Source organism: Oryctolagus cuniculus, chromosome 14 (genome assembly GCF_964237555.1).
Source record: "Oryctolagus cuniculus chromosome 14, mOryCun1.1, whole genome shotgun sequence".
NCBI classification, from domain to species: Eukaryota; Metazoa; Chordata; class Mammalia; order Lagomorpha; family Leporidae; genus Oryctolagus; species Oryctolagus cuniculus.
Window position 1 is genome coordinate 2,511,990 of NC_091445.1, and position 24,586 is coordinate 2,536,575.

General features: G+C 62.4%; 1 protein-coding gene across 5 annotated transcripts in view; it reads right to left on the reverse strand.

Annotated features, from left to right (window-relative positions):
• Positions 1-24,586, reverse strand: part of LHFPL2 (LHFPL tetraspan subfamily member 2) — a 110,929-nt gene that overhangs the window by 19,028 nt on the left and 67,315 nt on the right. For 4 of the 5 annotated variants that reach the window (XM_070056314.1, XM_070056315.1, XM_070056313.1 and 1 more), the window contains one exon: positions 24,199-24,256. The exons of the other annotated variant lie outside the window; for it this stretch is intronic. The gene's annotated coding sequence lies outside the window, so the exon portion shown is untranslated. The remainder of the gene's footprint in view (positions 1-24,198; positions 24,257-24,586) is intronic. 5 annotated transcript variants of the gene reach the window in all.

Here is a 24,586-nt window from a genome sequence, read left to right on the forward strand (position 1 = left end):
CCCCTGGGGGTCCCAGCTGCACCCGGAGCGGCCCCGGCTCAGCCATCCCCTGCCTGCACCCTGATGCCCCTGGGGGTCCTAGCGGGCAGGAGTGGCCCTGGCTCAGGCATCCCCCGCCTGACCCCTGATGCCCCTGGGGTCCTAGCGGGCAGGAGAGGCCATGCTATCCGCACCTCAGCCTGGATGAAGTCACTGCAGGCCTGGCGCTCAGGAGGGACCCAGGAAACCCCTTTAGGGGGTTCCTAACCCTTGCCCTCAGTCATGTGACCCAGGAAGCAGGGCTTCATTGGCACAGCCCCTCCCACCAGCCGGGCATGGCGAGCAGAGACAGCCCGCTGGCCCAAGCTGTGGGGAGCTGACCTGCATCCACCCAGGGCACGTGCTCCCAAGGGGTATCTTTGTTATGGATCTAACGAGAGGTCTTGTAATCAACCATGCGATTCGGATGAGGTGTGAAGCCCCGCACTCCCGGTGAGGAGGCTGTGCGGCGGGTGCCGATTCCAGTGGCTCCTGGTTGTATTTGCTATCATCAGTGAGATCGTGGACGAGGTGAAACTAAAGAACAAACACAAAAAACCCTCAACTGGGATCTGCCCGCCATGACGACTGCGACGGCACAGGCCGGGGAGTTTCTGGGGAGACCCTCCCTTGGTGGTCAGCGGAGTCACTCCACGTGCACAGCAAGGGTGACAGGAACAGCACACAACAGCACGTGCCCAGCTCCGCCCCTGCTGGCTTCCGGGCCCGGGCCCCAATGCCCTGTCGTGGAGGTGGGCGGCCATCTGTGGGCGGTGCCCTGTGCGCAGGCCCAGCCACGCCCACCCAGACAGCCCAGGGCTGCAGACCCTAGCAGGACGAAGGCAGAAGCTACCTCCAGCCGCACGACGGCCCTCGCCGTTCCTCCCAGCACCAAGAATCCCCTTCTCGCTCACCTCACCCTTCTCGAAAGCAGAAGCAGGAAGAGCAGGGCCCGGGGCTGCAGAGGCCCGGCTGGCACCGAGTGCCACGATTCCACGGGGTACAGAACAGGAGGGGCCCAGCCGCTCCAGCAGGGCCCGGGGCTGTGGAGGCCCTGCCACCGAGCGCCACTATTCCACGGGGTGCAGAACAGGAGGCTCTAGCAGGGCCTGGGGCTGAGTGCGCGACCGGACGCAGACACAGAGGCGTGGCTTCCCTGGGAACCGTTCCCGGCCTCGCTCTCACGTGCGCTCTGTGGGGGCCCCGGAGCTGCACCCCACTCAGGGGACCCAAACGAGGCCACAGCCCCAGTGGCCCCACTGCAGGGTTTCTGTGGGTGCAGCCTGAAGAGGGCCTGGGAGGACACCGCGGGGGTGCTCCCCGGTGACCCCGGCACGCGCTCGCCTTGGCAGACGGGCACAGGAAGTTCTGTTAATGAATTCAACAATTCACGGTTCAGGCCGTGTTGCCGAGGCCGCGTGTGTCTGCGGGGATGACCGTGTGGCAGCCGTCCTCGGCTCCTGGTGTCTCAGCCGCGGCACCTCCCACACGGGGGCCGGGGACTCGCTGCTGGGGGGCCACTCCGGGGAACTGGGCATGTCCAGCAGGGGCGGTCTCCCGGCTTCCACCGTGAAAGGGCTTTGGGCGCGGGTGGCAAGAACAGCTCTGCTCCGGGAGCTGTCCACCTGCAGTGGGCGAGGCCCAGGGTCTGCACTCAGACCGCCAAGTCCTGGTCCCCGCCTACAGCGGCCGGCCTCCGCATGCCTCAGTTTCCCCGGCTGACGTGGGGACTCCGCCGCCCGCTCCTGCGTGCTGATCCCGAGGTGCCACGTGGGGAGCCTGGCACAGTGAGCACACGCTGAGGGGCAGCAATGGTAATGGCCAGGGCTGTGGGAGACAGAATGGAGCAGCGACAGAGGTCCGGGGCTCGGGCTCAGCGGCCGGACCAGTGGGCTCCTGAGCACCGTGAATCCCGACAAGGAAATCACCTTGTTTAACCCCTCTGGGACGGAGGGCAGCAAGAACAGAAGGGAAACAACTGGATGGAAAACAGCGGGAGCACAGGGGACAGGATCCCGGCACGGGGAGGGCGGGCAGAGTCAAGGAGAACCCATGGACTCCCAGGACGATGTCTTGGGAAAGGGGGAGGAGGGGCGGAGTCCCGAGGGACAGGTCACACGGCCCAGCCGCAAAGGAGGGTGACTGTGCGCTCGGACCACTCGCCACTGCCACTGAGTCTGCAGGGGCAGCGGTCGGAGCCCCCCACTGGGGCTGTCCCACGAGGGTCGCTGGCCCCTTTCTGCTGGCTCCACCAGCCTGCCAGCGGTGGCCACGGGCACAGAAGGCAGAACCCAGTGCTGGGTTTGGGAGCCATCAGCGGGCCACGGGTGCCACAAGGCAATGGGCGCCCCAGCCGTGGTCCAGGAGACAGCAGGGGACCTCATCCAGCAGCTGCTGGGAACAATCATGCCAACTCTGACTTCCGGTGATGGCGACCCTCAACGGCAGACGTCACCACTGCCACCGGCTCTGGGGACGAGGCCCAGATAAGTGCAGTGGAAACCCGTCCTCGCCGGCTTGCGCTGACCCAGGCCCAGCAGCTGGACGCTGCGGCGACTGCAGCCTACGAACCGCTCTGCGCCAGCCCCGAGGCGCCGGCGCCAGATCCCAGGCACCCAGGCGGCCTTCGCCTTCCAGGGCCATCAGGACAGACACACTCACCACCAGGTTAGAGAAGCAACACACTGGCCCCAGGCAGGTGCCCAGCGGGCGGCACACACACAGCTGACCCGAGGAAGCCCGCGAGCTGAGCTCCGGTCCCAGGAGCCTCCCACCCAGTGCCGCTGCACCGCGCTCGGCCGGTGCTCGGTGAGTCACTCGGGCTCTCCCATCCCGCCCGCAGCGTCAGCTCGGGGCAGGCTCCTTGGAGACGGAGAAACAAACGCACCCAGTTCCTGTGTCTGCAGCTCGGCTCTGCGTGGAAACCAGGAAGCGATCCCAAAGGCCAGGCTTTGGGGCAGCTCTACATACAGCCTGCATCTCGCGCGCGCTCGCTCGCTCTCTCACGCACACGCACACACATTTATCTTTCCCCCCAAGAAAGGCCCAACGGGCACAGGAACGGTGAGGGCAGCTGCCCTGGGTGGCACAGGCCGCCCCACCACCGGGGGTCACTTTAATTCCAGGGGACTGAGCACTGGGCCCGCCTCCTGTCCCTCAGTCTGTGAGACAGGTCTCCAAGAGCCAGGTCCACTGCACAGCAGCTAACGGGGTCAGCGCACTGCCCAAATCCTGCTACTGTGCGGTTCTGACTGCCATCAAAAGAGCCCGACCACCGACCGCCACTCAACAGGGACAATCAGCCCCTCCTCCCGGCGCCACACTGACCGGGAGGCACAGCCCTGAGTCCAGCCAAGGCAGAGCACGGAAGCCCACGAGCAGAGTGGCCCAGGCTGCTGTCTGCAGCCCCACAGGCACCAGAGACGCCGGGCCCCCAGCTGGGAAAGACTCAGGGCGGGAAGTCAGGATTCCGGAAAGCGGCCCTGACTTTTCGCAATGTCGGAGCGTTCCAGGGAGCGCCGTCAGCTGACGGACTGAGTCAGGGGCTTGTGCAAGGCGGGGGTTTCTAACAGAGCCGGCGTGAATCACGGCCGCCCTGTGACCGCAGCGGCTCCTCCAGGAGCGCCGCCCCCCGCCTTCAGCTCCTCGAGGACAGAGTCTGCCTGCAGAGCAAGCTTCCGGAAGCCAGAGAAAGGGAGACAACTCCAGTGCAGGGCAGCGCCGTCCTGTTCGCCTGGAGCTGAGCTGCCGTAATCAGCCCAGGGCGCTCTGGTTCACCGCTCAACAGGACGTTGCTAGAATGAAAAGTATTTTAGAAAAATGTGAGACTGAAAGCCAGGAAGCTGTTAGAAGGTAAGGAGACACTTCCAAGGCAGGTCTCTGACCATCAGATCACATCAGATTTAAAATAGCAGACGACCAGCGGCACAGTGGCAAGCAGGCTAAGCCACCGCCTGCGTCACCCGTATGAGCCCCCAGTTCGAGTCCTGGCTGCCCCACTTCCGATCCAGCTCCCTGCTAATGGCCTGGGAAAGCAGGGGAGGACCACCCAAGTGCTTGGGCCCCCGCACCCTTGAGGGAGACCCAGGCTTGGCCAGCCCTGACCATCGTGGCCATTTGGGGAGCACCCCTGAGTCAGGATACAATGGGGAGCCCCGCGTGTCAAGCCTTAACTGCACAGATCTTAAACAACTGCGGCTCTGTCCCATCAGGCACTAGGGTAACTTAAACCGTACGAGAAAGCTGCGTTGCAAGACGGTGATGGACACGGGGCAGTGAGGCACAGTGGGCAGCAGGGCCACTGTGGGCGGGGGGCATGGCACGCGTGGGTCGCTGGACAGAGCGTCTGTCTCCCCAACACCATGAGCTGGCGCTCGGCAAGGAGGCTGTCAGGGCTGGACCCCCGGCCCCACTCCCCGGGAAGTGGACAGAGCACGGCTCCCCTTCTCTCTGCCGGCGTGGGCAAGGCCGGGAGCTGTGTGCCCAAGCCCACACGCTCTGCTCCGGGAGGAGGAACAGAACTCGGCCAAGCCGTCCCCACCTGACCTGGTTCCCATAACCCCCAGGACCAGCTGATCCGATGGGCCACCCCTCCCACGAGCCTCCAGGCCCTGTCTCAGGGTTGAGAGAGGAAGACAGGCAATGCCAGGGGCCATCTGTGTGATACCAGGCACAGCCTGGGGCCCGAGGGCAGAGCCGAGGGAAAGCCCCAGGAGGCGGTGACGCTGGAGGGGCGGGCCGGCTGCATGCCTGCTCTGGGGTGCGCGTGGTGGGGCTCTCCCAGCCCAGGCACCCTGCAGCCCCTCCTTGTAGGAAAGCAGGGGCGCTGTGGGCCGAGGGCTGACACGACGGGAGGCCTGGGCCCGCAGGTGCTCCTGGGGGTCTCCATGGAGGGGGAAGGGAGGACAGGACTGGGGTCCAGGAAGTGGCTTCCCTGCCAGCTGCGCGCCTGTGTGGCAGTGAGGCCATCGCACAGGGCGCCGTGGGGGCCTCTGTCCTCAGGGTTTCTCTTCCGGACCAAGCGTCTGGTTCTGGCAAAACAGGGCTACACAGAGCTGCAGGGGCTGCTGCCCCCCCCCCCCTGCCCTGAGCCACAGCCCCTCAGCTGTTCTCCCCCAAAGGACGCCTGTGCCCGCCTCCTGGACACTTCCAATCTCTCCCAGGGTTCCCTCCTGGTGGTGGCGACGCCCAGGCTCCTCTCCTGGCAACGCCTGCGCTGCTGTGTCAGGACTTGGCCACAGTCACATGCCCAGGGCTGGGCTGCACCGGGTCTGTCCCCGCACCCACCACACTCGCATCTGCACAACCAGGCCACAGCACATAATGAGAAGTGTGACACCACCGCGTCAGAACCTCAACACGGCAGCCGCTCACCTCGCGTGAGCTCCCGTCAAAGCTGAGTGCAGGGCGGGAGGGGACGGGCAGCTGAGCGCCCAGGGCTGCCCTCCGCGTCCCACGTGGCGGTGCCCCGGTCAAGACCCCCCCGCGCCCCTGGAGGCCCTGGTGATGACTCCGCAGCTGGTCCCCTGCCACCCACGTGGGGGACCTGGATGGAGTTCCTGGCTCCCGGCTTCAGCGCCGCCTCCCCAGCCGCTGCAGGAGTGAATCCGTGGGCCAGCTCTCTCCCTCGTTCTCTGTGTCAAGTGAACAATGAAAAAAAGGCACCTGGTGGAATTTCCCACGCTGCCTGCCTCCCCTCCCTCACGGCCTGGAGTGACGACCATCCTCGGCCCTGCACTGCCTGCTGTGGGCAGCGCAGGAGCTTAGCCCCCGCAGGCCAGGGCCTCAGCTCTGCCCTCAGGTCCCAGACGCCAGCGCCTCCTCCCTAGGACCCTGTGCACATGGACCGTGCCCCAGATCCCACCCCCAGCCAGCTTCCTCCCAGGGGCCTGGCTGCCATGGCAACCCCTCTGGCCAGCTCCCGCCCCCGACCCGCAGGGCCCAGTTAGTCCAGGACGGTCAGAAGTGGGAGGCTTTCTTAGCGCACACACGCACCCTGGTCCCTGCTACCTGATGTTTATTCATGAGGAGCGAGATCTATGCTCAGGCACTGACTGCAGGTGCATCCCCCCGTCACCCAGTTAGAAAGATCTTACTGCTCCCCAGCCCCCAGTGCAGGGTGCAGGCAGGGAGCCAGAGCTCGGCACCAGGACTCGTCCGCACCCTCCCGCCCTCCCTTGGCCGGCAAGGCCACACACACGGCACCTGCAGGGGCGCCCCCATCCTGGAGACCAGCAGAAAGCAGCCCCCTCGCGTACTCTCCCTCTACCCCACCCAAGGGGAAGCCTCATTTCTGAATCCAAATTCTGCTGCAGCAGAGGGAGCTCAGGGCTGCAGCGGAGGCTCCGGCACCCCAAGACTCGTGGGCGCTTTCTTCAACCCTGACTCCCAGGGGACCCGCGGAGGCCACCACGCAGCCTCTGCCCCTGCCCTGCGGCCTGAGGCTGCAGGCGCTCTCCGAGGACGCCGGACTTCTGAGCCAGGCCTGCGGGGTCCCTCGCGCGCTGAGGCTGCCGTGGCTGGACGGGAGTGACAGCACGAGGCCCACCTCCTGCTGCCCGCCCCCACCTTCCACTCCCAGTTTCTCCAGCTTCTCGCCAGGTTCCAATCCGAGGCTCAGAGACCTCAGGTGACCTATCCAAGACTTCTAAACTAATAGCAAACATCCAAAGGTCGGACAGCTGTGAGAACCCAGGGTCCTGGCTCCTGGGGGAGACACGCCAGGCGCCTGGGGCACATGGCGCCTCAGCCACAACCTCTGGTCAGGCCATGGGCCCTCAGCTGACCCCAGAGTCCACTGCCCCCTCATTCCTGCTAAGTGCTACGAGATCACAGCTGTGACTACAGCTGTCCACGACACCACCACCTGCCATGGGCTGTCTCCCTCCCACAGGGCCGTGTGTGGGCAGACGGGCACCTGCCACGTGAGCGAGCCTCTCCCAGGGTCCCGTCTCTATGAGAGCCACGTGTCCACTTATCCACACAGTGCTTCCCAAGTGCTGTGATCTGTGACCCGGGAGGGGTGGTGACCCCACGCAGTGGCACAGCCCTGCTGGGGTGAATGACAAGGTCTCGCCCCGATTCCTGCGGGGACTCCCTCAAGACCACTGCACACAGAGCTGGGCCCCGGGAGGTGAGGAGGTGAAGGGACAGGGGCTCCGCCACCCACCCCCCCTTGCCATGTGAGGAGACCCCCACAAGGCACCTCCAGGAGGCAGAGACACCCTCAGCAGGCACCAGCGCTGCCCCAGGGCAGGAAGAGGAGAATTTCTGTCCCACTGCCGACAGGCCACGGCAACCCTGGGCCAGCTCCCGGGCAGCTGTGAAGTCACCACCGCTCTCAGCTCTGGGAGATGCGAGGCCTGCACCACGCTCGGCACATGGCCACACCGTATAGCGTGTGCTCGCTGTCCCCACACGTGCTCTGTGCACCGCACACGCGTGTTCACTGGTTGGCTTTCCCACTGTCTTTGCCTCGCAGCCCTACCACCACAACCCAGAGCTTCCCCCCTCCACACAGCCAGCCGGGGTGGGGAGTCAGGCCAGGGTTCCCCGACACAAGTCACCCCACACCGGCATCTGCAGATGTGGGCGGGGGAGGGACTGGCCCAGCTCCGCCTCCTAAAGCCACCCCCAGCTTCTACAGGAAGCAGCCTAATGAGGAAGATGCGCCAGCCTGCACGAGCCCCAGACCTCGTGCCCGATGAGGACCACACAGCTCTGCACGAGCCCTCACACCTCGTGTCTGTGCCTGTCAAGGTTCACACAGCTCTGCACGAGCCCTCACACCTCATGTCTGTGCCTGTCAAGGACCACACGGCTCTGCACGAGCCCCCGCACCTCGCGCCTGTCAGGGAGCACACGGCTCTCATGTAGCGCTAGCAGAATCCACACGGGCTGCCCAGAAGGCCTCCAGGAGTGACGGACACGGGTGCCACCACGCACGGTCTGTGAAGTGCACACGCCTACGCACGTGAACGCACACAAATGCTCCCTTCTTGCTGCCCAAACAGCCCCTTGGGCTACCGCGTGCGCTGACAGTGGCAGGGTGCTGATCCGTGTCTCAGACACAACACGCACAAGCCCATCGACACCTGCGCCCTGTGCAGAGACAGGCTGGACGCTAGCTCCACCGAGAGACGGAGCCTGCCGGAACTCTGGATGGCGAACGGAAGGAAACTGAACGGGGTCCCCGGCTCACTCGCTTCTTTTCTTAAACAGGTGCTTGCGATGGTCCTGGGCCACAGTCTTCAATCCACCAACGTGGCAGAGTGGCCGGCACACACGTGACCACCCACAGCGGCAGCTCCATCTGAGCTCCTCCAGTCTGTAGCATCAGCCACTGACACAAACAAGCCACAGCTGCTGGCCTCTGCCACACTTTATGGGGACCCGGCGGCCTCAAGTCGCAGCTCTGAGTGAGGGCCTGACGGCCACACCAACTAAGGGGGCGCGGGGAGGGGCAGCATGTGGCACCGCGGGCTAGGCTGCCCCTTGCCGCGCTGCGACCCATGTGAGCACCAGATGCAGTCCCAGCTGCTCCACTTCCGATCCAGCTCCCCGCGTCAGCCTGGCCCAAGCTGGGTTACTGCAGCCATTTGAGAGGATCAATGGACAGAAGTTCTCTTTCTCTGTAACCCTTTCAAATAAATAATTAAATCTAAGAAAAAATAAAACAACAAAGAGCAGAATGGGGGGGGGGACCGAGTCTTGGGCACGAGGCGATGGGGTGCTCTGGGAATTCCTGGCACTGGCAGCTGCCGCCTGTCCACAGGTGGCTCTGACTTACCAGGGACACTGGCCCACGGCCACGGCCTTAGCACTGGGCTGGCGTGGGCCACCTGCTCATCTGATCATCAACACAGTCCCCCGGGTGGGTGGAGCGGGGCCACCCTCACTATGGCAACACCAGCATTTTCTGTCCACAGCTTGGCCATTCCCATGTCCCGGGGCAGGGGGCGATGCCCAGGAAGGGGTCATGGGAGCGCTGGGCAGGGTGGAGGTCTCCTCACAGAAAGAGCGGGGCCCTCACTGATCCCAATGCTGCCAGCCTCTCACAGCCGGGCCAGCGGCCCCACGCCACGCCGCCTGCCATGAGCGAGCCGGGGAGGGGGACGGCAGTGGACTAGAGACAGGCACACCAGCGAGCCCACAGGCGCTAACAAGGCAGGCACACACTGAGCAGGCCCCAGGCCGGAGACGCCCGCTCCCGAGGGGACCCAAGCGAGGCTGCTGGTTCTGTGGTGGTCGGGATCCCCCGGCAGATCCCCGCAGTGACCCGCAGGCCAGCCGAGACCGGGCACGGCTCACGGACACAGCCTGCCTCCAGTGACCGGGTGCTAACGCCCGGGGCTCTGAACGCGTCACACCCTGGCGTGGACTCGCAGCTCCTGCTCGCTGGGCAGAGAAAGGCAAGGACACAGCGGCCGAGAACGCGCCTCCCGCCTGCCGAGGAGCAGGGTGTGAGAGAACCCAGGACCCCTGCGGCCGGGTCAAGCTTAGAGGGCACCCTCTTTCATCTTGCTTATCTGAAGGGCGGAGAGGGGAGAGGGGGTTTCCCACGTGCCAGCTCCCGTGTGAGTGGCAGGGGCCCAGGGACTTGAGTCACCACTGCTGCCTCCCGGGGTCTACATGTGCAGGAAGCTGAGTCGGAAGTGGAGCAGAACTTGAACGCAGGCCTCGGAGAAGTGACACAGGCGACCCGAGCAGCGCCTTACTGCTGCACCAAACACCCCCCATCTTAAACACCTACCTCCGTGGACGTGGGAGTAGAACAACTCAACTCTGAATTACGACCAGGGTTTGACAGGGGAGCCATTAGTCATCCCAGAATCTCCAAGCTACAGAAATCCAACAGCTCCGTGCCTCCGGGGCCCAATGGAACATGACAGTCATCGGCTTCTGCCCATGCGTGAGGACCCCAATGTCACGTGTGGGGCTCAGACCTGCCTTAAGGAGAGGCAAGGGCATCCCCCCTGCAGCATCCCGCTCACACGGAACACATGTCCAGGACGTCCCCAGAAGCCCCTGCAGAGCTGCCAGAGAGCAAAGGTGTTTGTAGCCCGCGGAACAAACTCCCAGAGCCCCCCACAGTGGCTGCTCGGTTTGCACCCTGGAGGCGCTCAGTGCACAGTGAGCTGCGTCAACACCTGTGTCAGTGCACAGTGAGCTGTGTCAGTACCTGTGTCAGTGCATGGTGAGCTGTGTGTGTACCTGTGTGTGTCAGTGCACGGTGAGCTGTGTCAGCACCTGTGTGTGTCAGTGCACAGTGAGCTGTGTCAGCACCTGTGTGTGTCAGTGCTCGGTGAGCTGTGTGTGTACCTGTGTGTGTCAGTGCTCGGTGAGCTGTGTCAGCACCTGTGTGTGTCAGTGCATGGTGAGCTGTGTCAGCACCTGTGTGTTCTCAGTGCACGGTGAGCTGTGTCAGCACCTGTGTGTGTCAGTGCTCGGTGAGCTGTGTGTGTACCTGTGTGTGTCAGTGCACGGTGAGCTGTGTCAGCAGCTTTGTGTGTCAGTGCACGGTGAGCTGTGTGTGTACCTGTGTGTGTCAGTGCATGGTGAGCTGTGTCAGCACCTGTGTGTTCTCAGTGCACGGTGAGCTGTGTCAGCACCTGTGTGTGTCAGTGCTCGGTGAGCTGTGTGTGTACCTGTGTGTGTCAGTGCACGGTGAGCTGTGTCAGCAGCTTTGTGTGTCAGTGCACGGTGAGCTGTGTGTGTACCTGTGTGTGTCAGTGCATGGTGAGCTGTGTCAGCACCTGTGTGTGTCAGTGCACGGTGAGGTGCATCAGCACCTGTGTGTGTCAGTGCATGGTGAGCTGTGTCAGCAGCTTTGTGTGTCAGTGCACGGTGAGCTGTGTGTGTACCTGTGTGTGTCAGTGCATGGTGAGCTGTGTCAGCACCTGTGTGTGTCAGTGCACGGTGAGGTGCATCAGCACCTGTGTGTGTCAGTGCATGGTGAGCTGTGTCAGCAGCTTTGTGTGTCAGTGCACGGTGAGCTGTGTGTGTACCTGTGTGTGTCAGTGCACAGTGAGCTGTGTGTGTACCTGTGTATGTCAGTGCTCAGTGAGCTGTGTGTGTACCTGTGTGTCAGTGCTCGGTGAGCTGTGTGTGTACCTGTGTGTGTCAGTGCTCGGTGAGCTGTGTCAGCAGCTGTGTGAGTCAGGGCACGGTGTGCTGTGTGTGTACTTGTGTCAGTGCACAGTGAGCTGTGTGTGTACCTGTGTGTGTCAGTGCACAGTGAGCTGTGTGTGTACCTGTGTGTGTCAGTGCACGGTGAGCTGTGTGTGTACCTGTGTGTGTCAGTGCACGGTGAGCTGTGTCAGCACCTGTGTGTGTCAGTGCACAGTGAGCCGTGTCAGCACCTGTGTGTGTCAGTGCACGGTGAGCTGTGTCGACACCTGTGTCAGTGCATGGTGAGCTGCGTCAGCACCTGTGTGTGTCAGTGCATGGTGAGCTGTGTCAGCACCTGTGTGTGTCAGTGCACGGTGAGCTGTGTGTGTACCTGTGTGTTCTCAGTGCACAGTGAGCTGTGTGTGTACCTGTGTTGTCAGTGCATGGTGAGCTGTGTGTGTACCTGTGTGTGTCAGTGCACAGTGAGCTGTGTCAGCACCTGTGTGTGTCAGTGCACAGTGAGCCGTGTCAGCATCTGTGTGTGTCAATGCACGGTGAGCTGTGTCAGCACCTGTGTGTGTCAGTGCATGGTGAGCTGTGTGTGTACCTGTGTGTGTCAGTGCACAGTGAGCTGTGTGTGTACCTGTGTGTGTCAGTGCATGGTGAGCTGTGCGTGTACCTGTGTGTGTCAGTGCACGGTGAGCTGTGTCAGCACCTGTGTCAGTGCACAGTGAACTGTGTCGGCACCTGTGTGTGTCAGTGCACAGTGAGCTGTGTGTGTACCTGTGTGTGTCAGTGCACGGTGAGCTGTGTCAGCATCTGTGTGTCTACCTTCTCAGCACACAGTGAGGGATGTCAGCATCCGTGTGTTTCCTGAGGGTTCCAGCCCGTATGCCCTGTGTGTGCGGCCAGGAGCTCCCTGGTGCCGCAGCGGCCACACAGGAATGCCCCTGTGCTTGGACTCAGACGGCGGCTTAGATGCCTGTGGACAGAGCTCTGTGGGTCCCAGTGACGTCACCCTCAGCCGCTCGGCTCAAGAGGCTGCCCCTCTGTTTGTTTTTACTAGAAGTCGGCCTCTGAAGCTGCGGTTTACAAACAGTCTTCCTGAGCACGGAGCACTGTTTATCAAGCAGAACCTGACAGCTACGTGGCTCCGGGCAGGAAACCGAAGCAGAGCTGTGCTGATAGACCCCAGCGCTCCGCACCAGCACCCCAGGGAGCCCCTCCACTGCACTGCCTTGGCGCCGGGAAGAGAACACCCCTGGGGACGGCTCTTGGGCTTCCTGTCTGGCCTGGACTCCAGAGCCCCAGGGCCCTGCTCCGCTGGTCAGCTCACAGCTTCACCAGCGCCGAGAGGGCCGGAGGCCCACACACCGTGCTTTGCCACCTGCACACCAAGCTCCAGAGACCCCAGCCAGTGCCCCAGGGCCTCTGCGTCCGCACAGCCGCCAGGGCCCGACACTCGCGCAAGGAGCCAGGCCACCAAACCAGCAGAAACCAATGATGTGCACAGAATTCTAGAGAAAAGGCCGCCCCCACGGTGGTGGGCACACGGCTGCGTGCTCGGAGGTGCCAGCACAGCTGCCTTGCACATGGCATCTCCCAAAGAGAGCAAAGACTGGGGCAGGGGGAGGTGTACCCCGCAGGCCAGCAGCCTCTCCCCTGCAGCTCCAGACACAGATGTCGCTGTGGGAACGCGGGGGCAGTGGGGATGTGTTCGGGGTGGTCCGGGGAGCCCAGCCAGGAGGGAGGGGCTGGAGTCAGCCCACAGAAAGGCCTGCAAGACTGCAGCAGCGTGCGTCCCCCAGGCAGGGCCTGGAAGAGTCCCAGGCCGCCTTCCGGAAACACGGCTCCCCGGAGGGTCCCCAGAGAACCATCTGGCTGCAGCGAGAAGACGCCTCCTGGCCAGCTCCAACTCCCAAGGTTCCCGGATGCTGCTCCCTCCACCGGAGGAGGCCGTCCTGCCCTGACCCTGCAGTGAGGGGGTTCTGAGGCCTGGACACAGCTCCTGACACGGCTCCGGCCGAGGTGGTCCAGCTGAGCCCCGTGACCCTGCACCTGGCTTCGGGCAGCGGACGAGACCCCCCCCCCCGACCTGGCATTGCCAGACCCAAGCCTCTCCCAGAATGCCAACAGGCCCCTGCCGGCCAGTAATGCTGGCCAGGGGGCAGAGGGGAGGGTCAGTGGCTTGCGCCCCGTCTGCAGAGACCCAGTTTCTCAGCCTCAGGTGGAAGAGCATGGAGTGCCAAGGTCTCCCTCCCAGGACACGTCCTGGCCCTCGGTGGGGGGGGGGGGCAGTTCTGGAGAGCAGGGGGCGGGCAGGAGCTCTGGGCACCAGAACACACTTCTGCACCAGGCGCCGCCTCTGGGCTGTGGGCGACACGGCAAGCACGCTGCATGCTGGGTAAATCCTCACCTGACCCAGGTTTCTGCAAAATTCCCACCCGGAAGCTCAGGTGTAACCAGATGAGTGCCTGGAGAGGGTCAGGGAAGAGCCTTCAACTGCGTCTTTTCTCGTCTAGTTCCACAGCTTCTGCTGGGCGCTGCCCACTGCTGCGGCCTCGGGCATCAACGGTCCTCGTCCCCCAGGACTCCTCGCGCTGGCCGGGCCGGTCCTCAGCCGCTTGCCCCCATGGCCCCCGCCCCTGCTGCAGGCCCCACTGGCTTCCGGCCACAAAGGCCCCCCCCCGCCCCCCCAGCAGTATTGCAAGCACGGAGAGCATGGCTGAGAGCAGTGCAGGGGGGACCTGGCCACCTCCATCAAGGGGAGCAAGTCCAAGGCCAGCCCAGCCCCGAGGCCGGGGAGGGGGCCCGCAGCCTGCAGTCCCGAGCAGGCGGAGCTCAACTCGTGGCCACGCCGCATCGGCCCTGCATGCTGAGTGACAGGACTGCTGGGACTCGGCCGCCGCCGTTCCTCGGAGCCCACGGGGACCCCAGGACCAACACCGGGCCCTGCCCCTCCTGGTGGGGAGGCCGCTGCACCCTGTGAGTCCCGCCCAGAACGTGCAGTGAGGAGCACTCCCTGCACCCAAGCCTGGGCTCTGGGGCCCAGTTCTGCTTTACCTGAATTGTCCTGTATCACGACACGTCCCAGACATGTCTGAAGCACGCTGTGGGGACACAGCGGCTGGCAGGTCCCATGGGCAGTCAGACCCGGAGCAGCGTCCACCCCGGGGCATCTCACCAGCTGTGGACAGCGCCCCCCCGAGGTGTCCCTACAAGGGCCTGAGCCCTGACGGGGGTCACGGAAGACAGCATGAGGCTCCGTTCTGAGTCCACACTGACTTAACCCCTGGGGCCCGTGCCAGCAGGTGCGCCCGGGCCCACGGCCAAGGCGAGCGAGCCCCTCGGGAGGAGCCCTGCGCTCACCTGCTGCCCATCGGCAGCCCCCACCCCACAAACTCCTCTGTTCAAGCAGAAAGAAAAAGCACGTCTGTCCTCTAACCCAGGCTTCGCCACGCACTGCCAGCTGCCTGGGGTGCCGGCGCCCGCTGCACAGAGGCAGACGCACGCTGTGCACCCAGCGGCCGGGCCGTTGCCGTCTACACCCCAGAGCCTGGGAGAGTGACGGGAAGTGGCGGCATGTCAGGATTGACTGCTCTTCCGTTCATTCACTGAGGGACAGCGACTCGGCCCAGCCTACGTGGCGGTCAGCGGCCGGTCCACTGAACTGGACCCAAGACGTCTAACGTTTCCTTCTCTGCTGCCAAGTATTTCTCAGCCTCTATCTTGGGCTGTGAAGTCATCAGGAAAGCATCCCCTGGCAGCCTGGTTACGAATTCAAAGACGAAATCAGAGTGAATCCGGCGAGCAGTGGGGAATTCCATGGGAAAAACGCTCCATGAGCGATAAAAAAGGAAGCGGAACTCCCCAAGGGACAACGAACCATGGGTGGTGCACCAGCCGGCCCGAGAAGCAGAGGCCACTGCCTGGCGGAGCCACGTGGAGGGCCCCACAGGGGGCTCACGGTGCTCCCGCGGGAGCAGGTGAGATGGGGCCTGGACCCGCCATCCCCGCAGGTCCCACCTGCTGCCGACTCACCCCAAGAACTGCCCCCGGGACACCATGTGCAGCTCTGCCTCACTCGGCTGAGCGAGAGGAGGACAGCACACACAGGGCCGAGCTGCCGGCTGCCCTGCTGGAGCCGGGCACAAGCAGGTGCACCCCGCAAGTACCCCCACAGGCAGCAGCACCCCGGCCATGTGCGACCGTGACTGCAGCGCGGCCAGCGAGTGGGAAACACAAGCTCAGACGGTTCTGCCCATGACTCAGCTCCTCCAGACAGTCAGGAAGCGGGGTCTGCCGGAGTGACAGAAGCTGCCGGGCAGAGAGGGGCTCAAGGACGCATTTTGAGGGGCAGGTGCTCTGGCGCAATGGTCAAGCCACTACCACCTGCAACAGGAGCTGGTTTGAGTCCCCGCTGCTCTACTTCTGATCCAGCTCCCAGTCGCGGAAGGAGGTCCAAGTGCTTGAGCCCCTGTCGCCCGTGTGGGAGACCTGGGTGGAGTCCCAGGACCCTGGCTGCCGTGCGGGGGGTGAATCAGCCAACGGAAGATCTGTGTAACTCAGCACAGGAGGACCCCATCCTAGGCCCCCACGGCACCGCTTCCTTCCCCAGGAGTTTCCCCGAACGACGAAGGGCCTGGGCTTCTGTTTGCTCCTGGGTCTGAGCGCACGGAAAAATTCCCGTCACTTCCTCGTGGGCCGCTAAGTGCCGGGGAAACCCCAGCCGGCCAAGGGGCGCTGCCGGCGACGCAGGTGTCCCTGTGTCACCTGGGAACAGCATCAGAAGCTGCTCAGGTGCGGGAAGCCCCGCCAGGCTCCGCCCACAGCAGTGCTTTTCTGGGTCACTATCCCAGGAGCCCGGCGGCCTGGGGCGACAGCCGAGCTGCCCGCAGTGCCTGGCAATCCGGGTGTGGGACTGGACGCCAGGGGCGGTTTCCAACTTCCACGCTGCTCAATGTTCTTTTATTCTTCCCAGCACCACATTTCCAATAAGCCCAAAAAACTCGTACCCGGGTTGGAGGATACTCTGCTGTCGTTACAAAGTGTGCCCATCCCTAGGAGACAAGCCATCAGATTTTCATCCTCAAAAATGTGCATTTTATTCCCTCCAAGCACCTTATGAAACTCTGTCCCTGGGAGGTAGCCCGGAAAACTAGCTAAGAGTAATTCCAGGGTTGAAAAAAAAAAAAAAAAAACAACAAAAAAACAGAAACCCAGACCAGTGCTTCCTGGGACACAGAAGTGGTGGAAAAGCCAAGGCGGCAAGTGCCCCGTCAGAGGCCCCCAGCAGGCGCCCCGGGCTTGTGGCGGGCCCCTCCAAGCCGGCGGGACACAGCTTCAGTGTCTCCAAGCGGGCTGACAGACGGGGAGTCACGCGACACCAGGAACGCGAGGACAACAGCACACCCTCAGAAGTCCAACTTCAGTGTGCTTTACAGACAGGGGAAGAATCCATGAGGTCGGACAGATCTAACCGGGACAGCGGGTGTCAGTCAGGAAGTGAGGCCTGAACACAGGCGGGGCCACAGGGACATGGGGCCAAGGAGACACAGGGCCACGGGGAAACAGGGCCACGGGGACAGAGGGCCACTGGGACACGGGGCCACGGAGATGCGGGGCCACGGAGATGCGGGGCCATGGAGATGCGGGGCCACAGGGACACAGGGCCACGGAGACGTGGGGCCATGGAGATGCGGGGCCATGGAGACACGGGGCCACGGGGAAACAGGGCCATGGGGACAGAGGGCCGTGGTGACGCAGGGCCACGGAGATGCGGGGCCACAGGGATGCAGGAGATGGACCACAGAGTGGGCAAACCTGACCAACAAGGCTCCCATGCCCACTGGGGCTGGCACGGAACTGGAAGGCATTTCACGATGCTGCCCTGGGAGTGCCCAGGGCACCCACATCCCACACTGGGGATCCTGACGTGGAGGCCTGGCCCCGCCTCCTTCTGCCAGTGCACACCCGGGGAGGAGCTGCCCTCCATGTGGAGACCTGGACGGAGGTCCTGGCTCCCAGCTCCTGCTCAAGCCATCGCAGGCGTTTGGGGAGCGCATCGCTGGATGGGAGCTCCTTCTGTCTCGCGAATTAAAAACCAAAGAAAACGATGCCCCTGTCTGTGGCTTGGGCTGGGGGCCGAGATGTGAGACATTTTATCTGAGAGGGGAACCAGGCCATGGGGCTGTGAGAGAAAAGGTGCACTCGGGCTGCACTCACCAGGAGTGGCTGCAGTGGGCAGCAGCCATTGGGGCCTGCAGCCTGGCGTGGTGCTGGGTTAGGGGATAAGTGGCAGCCAAAGCCATGGAGAGCGTGGAACAACTGGGAGCAGGCAAGGAGGTGAGGAGGTGAGGGAGGAGAGGGGAGGTGAGGGAGGAGGGGGAGGTGAGAGGGGAGATGATGAGGAGGGGGAGGTGAGAGGGAGAGGGGGAGGTGATGAGGAGGGGAGGGGAGGGGAAGGGGGAGGTGATGAGGAGGGAGAGGTGAGAGGGGGAGGGGGAGATGAGGAGGTGAGAGGGGGAGGGGGAGATGAGAAGAAGGAGGAGGTGGGAGGGGGAGGGGGAGGTGATGAGGAGGGGAGGTGAGAGGGGGAGGAGGAGATGGTGAGGAGGGGTGGTGAGAGGGGGAGGGGGAGATGATGATGAGGAGGAGGTGAGAGGGGGAGGGGAGGTGATGAGGGGGAGGGGGAGGGGGAGGAGGAAGTGATGGGGGAGGGGAGGTGATGGGGGAGGGGAGGTGGTGGGGGAGGGGAGGTGATGGGGGAGGGGAGGTGATGAGGAGGGGAGGTGAGGGGGGAGGGGAGGTGATGAAGGAGAGGACGGGAGGGCAAGCGCGAGTCACACCTGCAGCCACCATCGTGGCCACACCCCCGTCCACTGCTACACCTGTCCCCGCGCAGCCCTGGGTGGGGTTCCACCCCGAGGACAGCACTGAGCTCTACACACGCCTTGCTCGCTCACGCACACGCCACGGAGGACAGAGCCTGCGTCACAGCCTGCACGGTCAGGGGGCGGAGCACTGGCACACACGGCGGCTGAGCTTCCCGGCAGCAGCGGCTCCGACGTATCCCCCTCATCACAGATCTCCCGAGTGGAAGCCACTCTCCCCATGGATCCCGGCAACCCCGGCACGCGGCGTCTCCCCCATCTAGCCATTCAACACAGCAGCACTCCGGGCCCCTCGTGGGCACAGATGGCCAGCGCCATCACTCTCGCGCCTTGGGGTCGGTGTGGACGGGGTGACAACATGAGTGCCACAGCCCGAGGGCTCAGTCAGCCCCGCACGCACCGCACTGTGCCGATGGGAGAGCACAGCACCCAGCGTCGCAGGAGGGCCCTCGGGGTGTGCTTCCAAGTGCCGCAGGCAGGGGCTGCTCAACCCCCAGCCCCACCTCCCTCTCCAGGCAGGCGGCCACGCCCCTGCTTCCAAAGGAGCCCAGGCCTCGGCGCCCAGGTCCTGCTCTAACTCACCCGAGGTGACCCACATGTCTGAAGGCCACAGAGCTGGCCCTGCTCCTGTCCAGGGTCCCACAGAGCCCTGAGCCCTGCCCCCTCTGCTCTCTGGAACCTTCCTCCTTAGACACCTCCCTACCTGCACCTCTGGTCAGCAGGCAGTGTCGCCTTTTAAGATCTGTTTGTTTATTGGAAAGTCAGAGTTACACACAGAGAGGGAGAGAGGGAGAGAGGGAGAGAGGGAGAGAGGGAGAGAGGGAGGGAGGGAGGGAGGGAGGGAGGGAGAGGGAGAGAGGGAGGGAGGGAGAGGGAGAGAGGGAGGGAGGGAGGGAGAGAGGGGGAGAGAGGGAGGGAGGAAGAGAGAGAAAGAGAGGGAGAGAGAGAGAGGGAGAGAGGGACAGAGAGGGAGGGAGGGAGAGGGAGAGAGAGGTCTTCCATCTGCTGGTTCACTCCCCAGTTGGCCACAATGTCCAGAGTTACACTGATCCAAACCCAGGAGCTTCTTCTGGGTCTCCCATGTGGTACAGAGACCCAAGGACTTGGGCCATCTTCCACTGCTTTCCCAGGCCATACCAGAGAGCTGGATTGGAAGTAGAGCATTCGGGACTCGAACCGGCGCCCATAAGGGATGCTGGCACTGGAGGCGACTTTACCGGCTCCGCCACCCGCCGGCCCCAGGCAGTGCTTTCTCCATGTTCTGCTTTACCTCCCAGCAGCACAGCCTTCAGAGCCTTAGCCACCTGCCCCTGGCTAAGACGCGGGGTAGGACGCCAGTGTCCCACAGTCAGTGCTGGGTTCAGCACCCAGCTCTGCGGCCAGCACTGTGGCACAGAGGGTTAAACAGCCTCCTGTGATGCTGGCATCCCATACAGTCACCGGTCCCAGCCGCTCCACTTCCAATACAGCTCCCTGCTAGTGCACCTGGGAGGGCAGTGGATGATGACCCAAGGCCTTGGGCCCCTGCCATCCACGTGGGAGGCCCAGATGGAGTTCCAGGCTCCTGGCTTTGGCCTGGGCTCTGACTATTGCAGCCATCTGGGGAGTGAACCAGCGGAGCAAGGCATCTCTCTCTCTGCAACTCTGCCTTTCAAATAAATAAATCTTAAAAACATATCCAGCTCCAGATCCCCTCTCTGGCTCCTGCCGAGGCAGAGCCGGGGAAGGGGCCATGATGGCTCAAGTAACTGGGTCCCTGTCACTCACAGGAGAAACCTGAGTGTTCTCAGAACTGGCTTTGGCCTGGTCCAGCCCTGGCTATTGGTGGCATCTGGAGAGTGAGTCAGTGGATGGAGCTCCGTGTGTGTGTGTGTATTTTTCTCTCAAATAAAAGAACAAGAACTTCTGAGGCACAACAAATTTCAAATGAGTCAGCCTCTCCAATGGTTGTAAATCTGAAGTAGTATTTAAGCCCACATTCACTTCCTCGCTTGACAAACTGAGGTCACTGCGTAGCGCCCCGTGCTGGGCAGCCTGAAATGTCCTGAACCACAGTCCTCGTCAGAGAATGTTCCAGAACAGTTCCGCACCGTCACTCTGCCTCTATCCTCCGATATCCATCAAGCGCCTGCTACGCATCAGCATCGCTCTGGGCACCAACGACGTACTTGGAGCCACAGCCCTGAGAGGGAGCCTCTGGGAGAGTCCCAGGGTCTCCCCAGACACATCCAACCTGGGTCTCTTATCAGAAGAGAGACAAAGAACAGGAGTGGGAACAGAAGAGCAGGGTGAGTGCCCTCTGTTGAGAATGTATTTAATCCCTCTGGTTTGCCTTTGCCAAGTCTTGAAGATCACATCCGGGTCCTCCCCAGTTTACCGTGTTCCTCCCCAGAGACCACGCGGCCGCCCCGTGTTCCCCCCAGAGACCACGCGGCCGCCCCGTGTTCCCCCCAGAGACCACGCGGCCGCCCCGTGTTCCCCCCCAGAGACCACGCGGCTGCCCTGTGTTCCCCCCCCAGAGATCATGCGGCCGCCCCGTGTTCCCCTCCAGAGACCACGCGGCTGCCCCGTGTTCCTCCTGAGACCACGTAGCTGCCTGCCCCGTTTCCCCTCAGCACACAGAGGAAGCAGCTGCACCCCGTGTTTAATGCCTTCCTCTCCCACGTGCGGCCTCCTACCTACAGTGAACAAATTCCCCCTGAGCGACTACAGTTCCAGCTTCTCCACGTCCTCTCAGACGGTGGGAGGAAAAGCCATCTTTCTTTCACTAACGATTCTGCATGAAACCGGATCATGATTTCTGCAAACACGGGAGTAGCAATGCTCCCTCCTGGACAGAGCTCAGCCTGCTGAAAAGCAGTCTCACTGCTCCACCGGCTCAGGGTGGCAGAGTGCAAGGACGGCCACAGACGCACCACGTTCCTCACACACGACGGTCATCACACACGGCGGCCACAGACGCACCACGGTCCTCACACACGATGGTCATCACACATGGCGGCCACAGACGCACCACGGTCCTCACACACGATGGTCATCACACACAGCAGCCATGCATGTACCATGGTCCTCACACATGATGGCAACTTACACACCATGGTCATCACACACGATGGCCATGCATGTACTATAAGTCGTCACAGGATGGCCACATGCACACCATGGTCATCACACATGATAGCCATACATGTACCATGGTCACATGTGATGGCAATGTACATACCATGGTTATCACACAAGACGGCCATGCATGTACCATAAGTCATCAGAGGACAGCCACATGCACACCACGGTCATCACACACAATGGCCACATATGTAGCATAAGTTGTCACAGGACGGCCACATGCACACCACGGTCATCACACACGACCACATAGGTACCATGGTCGTCAGACATGACAGCAACATAAACACCACGGTCATCACACACGGCAGCAACATATGTACCATGGTCGTAACACATGACGGCAACATACACGCAATGGTCATCACACATGATGGCCATGGATGTATCATGGTTATCATATGCGATGGTAATGTATATACCATGGTCATCACAGCCGACGGCCGCGTATGACTCACAATCATCACACAGGATGGCCACATGCACACCACGGTCGCCACATGGGATGGCCGTGTGCACACCATGGCCACAGCACAGGACGGCCATGTGCACACCATGGCCACAGCACAGGACGGCCATGTAGGCACTAAGGGAAGAACTTGAACGAGGACAGCGCAGGCCTCCCCTGGCACATACCCCACAGCAGCTGGAGGGCCTCTCCCACCACCTGCATGCACTCCAGTGCCACCCTGGGTGCCACATGCCCTTCCCTGCCCTGTCTTCTCCCATGGGGACAACCGCTCTATGGGAGCCTCACCCCCTGGGGAATCTGTCTCCGTGTCTGAGGGACCACGGCCAGAGGAGAGTGCTGGCCCGCCTGGGAAACCAGCAGTCACTGTGCCCGAGATGACAATCCCTCACACTGACTCCTGGGGCAGACGGGCCCTGGGAACGTGGTGCCTGCACCAAACCCCGCGTCCTGGCCACGTGCAGAGGGGCGGACTGCGACAGCTCCGGGAGGAAGCTCTGGCCAGGACGCAGCGCCGACACACCAAACCCCAGCCCTGACTGGAGAGACACTGCCACCTCCCTTTTCTCTTTCCACGTTAGGGTATTTTTTTTTTTTTTTTAATTCCGCAAACTCATTCCTTAGCAGACTGTGGACAAAATCTTCACAACAGAGAAAGCTCACTTTCATGATCTGCATGAAACATGAGGGAAAACAGCATCTTTGCTGACCAACCAGACACCCCCCAGCCCCGTCGGGAGCCCCGTGGGGCAGCGCTGCCTGCGGACAACCAGTGTGCGCCACGGACGTCACTGGAACCCCTCAGTCTCCACGCTTGAAGAGCAGAAAGAAATTACGTTTCATAATGTTGCCCCATTCAACCCTGACATACCCCGAAGCCATCACGTAACACGCAACCTGCGTAAGCAGTAACAGCGAGACAGCTGCAGTCTCTTTTCCGACACTAACAGTCGGAAATCGCCGGCTATCCTGCACTTGGAGCACGCAGCTTCCTCTGAGAGAGCTGATCTGCTTTGTAGTTCGTCAAGCCTCCAGCTGAAAAGCCGACCTGCACACCGGCACCGCTCGAAACACGGAGTCCGCGTGCCGGAACTGACCCTGGCTCTGAATTCTAAATGGACTGAAGTTTGGAACCCAGTGCCTATCATCACACCCAGGATGCTGCCCCCCCTCCCCGGGAGCCCCTTCCAGGGTCCCAGTGTGAGGGAGACGGCCAGGAGGCTGCTTTGCCACATCCCACACCCATCCTCGTCTTCCTCTTGGACAGTCTCCCCAACCACCATGCCAGGAAGGGACCGTCCTCACGAGAAAAGGGACGGGAGCTCCATGGGGCACAGCCATGCCTGGGGTCACGTGACCAACCTGCACCTGCTCAGCAACCCCAACCCAGATCAGCGGCCAGCAGAGGGGACCTCACCTGGACCGCCCGACGTCAACACTCTCCCCAAACTCCAATCCTCCCCTTGATCAAGACAACACTTCTACCGAGTGGACACGTGAGCAACTCTGAACACCAGGAGGTAGGAGACAGTCTCAACCCCAGGACACACCTGTCTGCACGCCATGAGCAAACCCAGGCTCGACGCCAACCCCAGCACCCACTGGCTGCCTGTCCACTTAACGGTGCACGGCTGCGTCTATCATCAAACTCCCAACGGCGCAGCCACACCTGCTGCAGGAGAGTGTTGGGAACAAATCCTTTATTTTCAACACACAGGAAAACTATCCTCTTATTAACAGAAAGTGGGTTCCTCCTGCCCCCGTCACATAAACACAGGGCGGCATTACAGACATGCAGTTTGGCAAAGTGTCAGTCACCAAGCTGCCCCGGATGCTACCCACCCCGAGTCAGCCCTGGCTCTCCCACGAGAACGAACTCTGCTCAGATAACCCCATAACTCGCGCTGTATACAGTTCTCATTCAGAACCACAAAACAGACCAGGCTTCCTGAACCGGCCTAAAGCTGGCAACTTAACAGCACCTGAGATAAGAAGCCAATCGTGAGTGCCCAGCAGTGGGGGCTGTGACGGTGACCTCCCAGCAACGAGGTGGTGCCCCTGAGGCCCCTCTGGGCAGCCCGCCATTCCTAGTGCTCGCCAGAAGTGGCCTCAGTCAGGCACAGACGTGACAGGTCACCTACTCGCCCCGACAACCCTTCCGCACGAGCTGCCGGCGAGGAGGGACACGGGGTAGCTGGAGGCGGCTACCTCTTCTTCCCTTTCAGGGAGAAATGGTGACAGATGGAGACATCGTACACAGAGCAGCCCACCGGCACACGCAACTTGCGGTTGGCCACACCCGTTAGCTGGGACTCGGAAGCCCGTTTGTCACTGGCAACAGAACCAAGCATCTCCGAGCAGGAGCAGCAGAGCCACAGTCCTCCACGCACGGGGTCCACAAGGCCTCCCACCATATCACGGCCCTCCTGTGCGCTCGCCCATGCGGCGTCTGGGGCTCAGATGCCAGACGCAGGGCTGGATAGCTCCAAGCTCCACGGCTTTTTCGAGAGGGAAGCCGACGCCCTCCCGGAAAGTGTTTCCAAGGAGTGGCCAGCGGCAGGGCATCCGACTTCATGCACTCACCGATCTGTGTCGGCAGGAAAGCTGCAGGTCTCAGCGAGCAACTTCAGGAAGGCGCCACCTGGGGAAGCAAATTGAACAAACGGTTGGTTTTCATTAAACGCAAAGACGACTTCGGTGCAAGTCCCTTTCCCTTAAATATGTGATGTTTTGCACCCGGGCGCCCAGGCTGCACAGGGTTCAGCTTGGCCCAGAATGTGGCCACTCCTTTCCCAGTAGCTCCGATGCACAGATGCAGGGTTCCAACCACTGACCAACCAGGAGAAGCTGAACAGCCCAGCGGGCAGTGTGCACCTCACAGACATGCACCTGCTGACAGTCAAGGGGCCGCCTGGAAAAAACAGAGCCCGTGCCCGCAGAGCCTTTGTGAGTGACCACCAGAACCGCCCAT